The following is a 6,000-nucleotide window of genomic DNA, read 5'->3' on the forward strand; positions in this document are numbered from 1 at the left end:
CAATTCTTGCCTTCTGTAAGAGCGGTTTGGCCCGGGATCCGGCCTCCTGTCTCCTTCCATGGCTCTGGGCTGGCCATTCCGCAGCATCTTTTTGGCTGCCTCTTGACATCACCTGATTCAGCCACAGAGGGCGGGGAAGCCCGGGTGACTGGGAGGGTGGACACACTGTGGGGCCAGTCGCATTTGAGATGGGTGTTCAGAAACAGTTGCTCAGTTCCAAAGCACTGCCTCCGTGACACCCAGGCCCTTCCCTGCCGCGTCCATTCAGATGTGGATGGGGTAGGAGCAACCTGCCAGGCAGGTTTCCCTGGACACTATTTCTGCTGTGAAAGGAGCCCTGTAGTTTTCCATATCTGGGAAACATGCATAGGATAGACTGTCTTCTGGAAGGAGAGTTGGGGGCAGGAGGCAACCTGCTTCAGTGTCTATAAATAAAATGCATTCATTTTGGTGCTAAAATGTTGTGTTTTTAAAAATGGAATACTAAAAACTTCCTGGCCCAAACTGGAGTGGCAAGAAGCACAGATTCAATTGATCCCAGGATGGGAACTGAAATTTACACTAAGCCACATCTACTGGACGATGGGTGCCCATCCTGGAGATGCGGAGGGAAACCTTTGGTTTTGCACCTGTGCTTCCTATTCCAGCATTCATCTCTCTCCAGGATCCTGCCCTGCATTGGAGATCAGAGAGGACTGAGGAAGTGGCCTGGAGGAGCTCCAGGTCTGCTGCCTAGGAAGAGTTTCCAGGGACCTTGCAGGGAAATACCTGATGTTAGCCAGGGAAGAGAATTCCAGACAAAGGGAAGCATATGCAAAGGCCCTGGTGCATGAAGCTGGAGGCCTTCTTGGGGAACTGTGTGCATTGTAGGGTTTGGGGAGAGAGGGGTGCCCAGCAGGTGAGGTCAGAGACAAGGATGAAGCAAGAACATGGAGCTCTTTGTACCCAGAGCAGAGGAGTTGGACTTTTTCCAGAAGGGAGTGGAGAGCCATTATTAGAAGTGGCTCACCTGGATTTTTGCTTTGGAAAGATCAGCCTGGAGGAATTGGAGGGTTGAGTGAGAGAGAAGGGGCCTGGAGGTAAGGAAACTGAGAGCTGATGGGGACAAGCGGTAAGGTGGGACAAGGGGTAAGGAAGACAAGGCTTGCACCATCTCCAGCATTTGCAAAAAATGGGGAAATGTATTTTCAGCCCCTTAGAGTTGTCCTCATTTCACACACCCATCCTTTTTGTTCAGAACACCAATTGATTTTTAAAGTGTGTTATCCTTTATTTACTTTAGAGACAGAGAAAACACAGAGAGAGTGACTTCTCCGGGTTGCAAATTGTCAGTGATGGAGCCAGGATTAAGAGCTCGGGCTGGCCAGACCTCTGTAGACTGTATGATGTTTAGGTATACGATGCCCGTTCATTCTTCTGCCCTGCCAGCAAACAGAGCTGATGAATATGAGGAGCACGGTAGCTAAGAACTTGTTTCCATTCTAAAAAGGCAAGAAGGCTAGGAAGGCTCATTAGGAGAAAATATTGAACGGGCAGCTTTCGAGTTTCACCTGTGATCTGAGGGGGAAAGTGCATTTTCACCAAAGCCATTGTGTAACTGGTTCCAGGGGGGCAGAGAGGAGTGACCAGAGAAGAGAATGGGGGAAAGAGACTAGGAGAGCAAAGACAGGGTCACCATCTAGAGGGCAGGGACTACATCTGATACCCCCTGTAGACCCTCCGGAGGCAGCCAAGGTTTAGAGCACTGGCTCATACCGGAAGAGTAGAATTAGGATTGCAGCAGTGTGCCCTTCGACAAAGCACTGACCCTCTCTGATCCTCAATTTTCTCATTTATGAAATTGGAATAATACCACTAACCTCACCAGTTTTTGTGGGTGGACAGAAATATATAAAACCTCCTTTTAGAAAGTATGATATTTAGTACATATTCAGTGCCTCATAGGTGATTTCCAAATCATCTGTAGTAACTATGGCTTTTTTATGAGCATGAAAATAGTGTGTGCTTATTGCAAAAAGAAAAGAAAAAGAAACTGTTACTAAAAAGCATAAAGAAGAAAGTAGAAAATATTCAAATCCTACCATTCAGAGATAGCCATCCGTCACATCCAGGCATGTGCACCTCCTCCCTTTCTCCTCCGCATGTAAAAATATGTACATATTTTGAAACCAAAAACAAAATGCCATAATGCCATATATGCTATTTGGAACTTATCTCTTTTCATTTAACAATATCTGGAGGATATTATTTCAGGTCAGAAAATATTATTTTAGGCCAGGTGCAGTGGCTCACACTTGTAACCCCAACATATTAGGAGGCCGAGGTGAGCAGATCACTCGTGGTCAGGAGTTCGAGATGAGCCTGGCCAACATGGTGAAACCCCATCTCTACCAATACAAAAGTTAGCCAGGCACGGTGGTGGGCAGCTGTAATCCCAGCTACTCGGGAGGCTGAGGCAGGAGAATCTCTTGAACCCAGAATGGGGAGGTTACAGTGAGCAAGACTCTGTCTCAAAATATATGTGTATATATATACCATTATATATATAATCGTGTATATATATATGATTTTACATCTTCATTTTATTTCTTTGTAAATCGTGAGAATTTTAAAACCTACACAAAAACAGAACAACGTGATGAACGCTCATTTGCCTGACAGCCAGATTCAGAACTTCCAATATCCTGCCACACTTGATCTGTCCTGCTCTCCTGCCATGATGGTGGTGGTTACAATCATTTCAACCAAATACCAGCCTTCCAGTCACTGCCTCTAAACCAACCACAAGGCCGTTATCGCGCCACATAAAATTAACGGTAATTCTCCAGGAGCATCTACTGTTCAGTCCACATTCAAATTTCCCTGATTTACCCCCAAAGGTTCTTTTGCAGTTGGTTTATTACATGACACGGGCATAATGATTTCCCGTGAAGGACACCAGGTTTCCAGGTGGTCACCCAGGAAAACTGCCAAGGACAGTGTCCCCTTGCACGTATCTGTGGACCCCTGTCCAATTATTTCTGCAGGACACACATTCCTAGAAAGGGACTTTCCAAGTCAAAGTCTACGTACTTTTTTAAAAAAGCTTTTAATAGTATTTGACAAATTGCCCTCCAGATAAATTGTACCAGTTTACACTCCTACCAGTGGGTACTGGCACCCTGGACAGCCCTGGGTCGTTAATGAAGGGAAATTAGAGAGAGAGAAGGCAGGTGGAGAGAAAAAGAGAGAAGGAAGAGAGGGCTGGAGTGAGAGGGGGCAGAGTGACACTGCAGAGCTCTCGGTGCTCCCTGGGTGCCAGGCTGCCCGAGCCAGAGAGGAGCTCAGAGAACCAAGGGTATCAGCCAACCAGCGGCTGCACTAGATTAAGCCCTAAAGCAACGATTCAGTCGAGACCGAGAACAAAGCTGAAGCAAAGACTCTTCGATCCATTCTAATTAGGAGCTGCCTTTCCAGAGAAATCAGGAGCAGGCTGCCATGGCTGAAGGCAAAAAAAGAAGGAAAAGAAAAAACTGCTGCAACCCAGCTGTGCGCGAAGCTTGTCTGTTTTCTTAAAATCCCAAGAAAGAGCTGCACAGTCCAGGGGGACCCTGTCGTTCTGAGGGTTGTAAAATCCCACTAGGAGCAAGGATCTCTACCATCAAAGGTCAGGGTGCCTTCTGCACTGGAACCTCACTAAGGACAGGGAGAGGATGGGAAGGAGATCTGTGTGTGGGATCACTGACCTTGCTGTGGCGGCTGCTGTTGTGTGTGTGTGTGTGTGTGTGTGTGTGTGTATGGCTATAGTTAAAAACTAAAATTTATTTCAGATTTGAGAAAAGCAAATAAAATTAAGATACATTTGAAGCATGGAGCTACACACAAAAATAGAGAACAGGCTGGTTCTAGCCCTACTGCCTGTGCCAAGTTGGAGGTTCACTCTTGGGTGGAAGCCATGATGCATTGCTTACCTTCAATGTAGCCTCTCCGGTTCGCACTAGTATATTTATATGTTGATTACAAGTACCCAAAAAAGAACTAGTCCATGGATAAAAATGACCTAATTTTCTTTTTCTTTTTTTTTTTTCTTTTTCTTTTGAGATAAGTCTCACTCTTGTCGCCCAGGCTGGAGTGCAATGGCGCAATCTCAGCTCACTGCAACTTCCACCTCCTGGGTTCAAGCAATTCACCTGCCTCAGTCTCCCAAGTAGCTGGGATTACAGGCACGTGCCACCACGCCTGGCTAATTTTTCTATTTTTAGTAGAGACGGAGTTTCATCATGTTGGTCAGGCTGGTCTCGAACTCCTGACCTCAGGTGATCTGCCCGCCTTGGCCTCCCAAAGTGCTGGGATTACAGGTGTGAGCCACTGAGCCTGACCCAAATGACCTAATTTTCAGTTGACCAAGCCATTCCAACAGTAAACATCAAATACCCTGAGATAAGGACTGTACTGAGTTCATAGTGCCAAGTCCAGAAATCCCCTGGTCGCCATATCATTTATCAGATGGCACTTAAATTAAAAGCAGACAGTCAACATATCACATATACTCCCCCAAAACATGCACAACTATGATATATCAATTAAAAAATTGTTTAAGGCATGTAGGCTCTAGATCATGGTGGATTCTTGCAGTATAAAAGGAAGTTTTTCAGCAAAGAAGAAAATTGTATGAACAAGTATCCTATTATTTTCAAAAATTCAGCGGTTCATGCACTGTATCTTGATTTTATTTCACATGGCAACTCTTTGAAGTGGGTGTTTGCGTCCCACTTCGCAAAAGAGGAAAACGCACCCCAGACAGATGACATGGCACCTGGCTTCTTCTTGTGACCTCGGGCTCCTTCTCGACATCTGTGAGTCTTTTTTTGCCTCCTGGCTCATTGCCTCATTGCAGATTCCCACAGCAGCCACCTTGCCCAGGGGTGAGCTGAACACAAGGCACAAGCAGGGGCTTAATCCCTGTGAGCCCCACTGTGGTCCCCAAATCTCCCCCAAAGCCTCTTCCAGCGTGTTTCCTCTCACTCAACCTTCACAGCCACCCCAGGAAACCAAGGCCACAGTTTTACATTACAGCTGAGGACGCAATGGGCCCACGACCTGCATTCCCCAATGCGGGCTCCTAGCCATGCCACAGCCGCCGTCAGACTCTGTGAATCTCAGGAAACCTCCAGAGGAAGGTCGGGCCCTTCCCAACTGCCCCAAGTGCTTGCTGATCTCAGGGCAGAAGGTGGTGACGGTTGAGAAGCAACGTGGGGCGGTTTCATCTGCACGTGGCACCCAAGGCTTTGCAATCACACAGCCTCTGGGTGCAAGTCTTTGCTCAGCCTCTACCTCACTGAGTGGCCTTGGACAAGTCATATCACCTCTCTGGGCCGTAACATCACCTATTTCAGATGTTTGCTGAGGGTTCACAGCCCAGCGATAGCTGCAGACACCCCAGCCCCTGCTGGGTAGAACACTTACCACTCATGCTATTGTTTTAGTTGCTGCTGCTGCTGTCATCCTATCCTGGATAATCCCAGGGTGTGAAGTCTGCTGCTCCCCACCCTTCGTCCAAAGGAGCTCTGGGACAGGGAGGCCTGGATCCCCGGTGAGTGACCCCTGGGAAGAGTGGCCAGCCATGGCCCCAGAGAGGACTGGAGAGAGGCCCAGCGGGGGCTAGGAGGCCTGAGCTTGGTCGGTCTCTTGCCCTGGCTGGGAGGGTCTTTGCCTCGGGGCCTCTGGCATGACATGAGTGGGCTAGCAATCCCTGGAGTCCTCATGTCTCTCACTTCTTTGGCTTTCCACGTACAGCGTGCAGGCAAGAAGCGTTTAAGGAGCAGCCTCGGCACAGAGCCCGTGTGTCTCAACAGGCCCTGGCTTTTTGACCACCAGCCACAGGCCAGGCCCCGCTCTAGGTGCGGAGGCTTAAAGGCCGGACAGGGCAGATGAGCCTCCTACTCCTTGCTCCATGGAGCACACACGCTGGTGAGGGAGAGAGACAATAAGCCAGTTCACAATCCCGTAGAGAACCACAGG

Source organism: Colobus angolensis, unplaced genomic scaffold, assembly GCF_000951035.1.
Source record: "Colobus angolensis palliatus isolate OR3802 unplaced genomic scaffold, Cang.pa_1.0 Scaffold65, whole genome shotgun sequence".
Lineage (NCBI taxonomy): Eukaryota > Metazoa > Chordata > Mammalia > Primates > Cercopithecidae > Colobus > Colobus angolensis.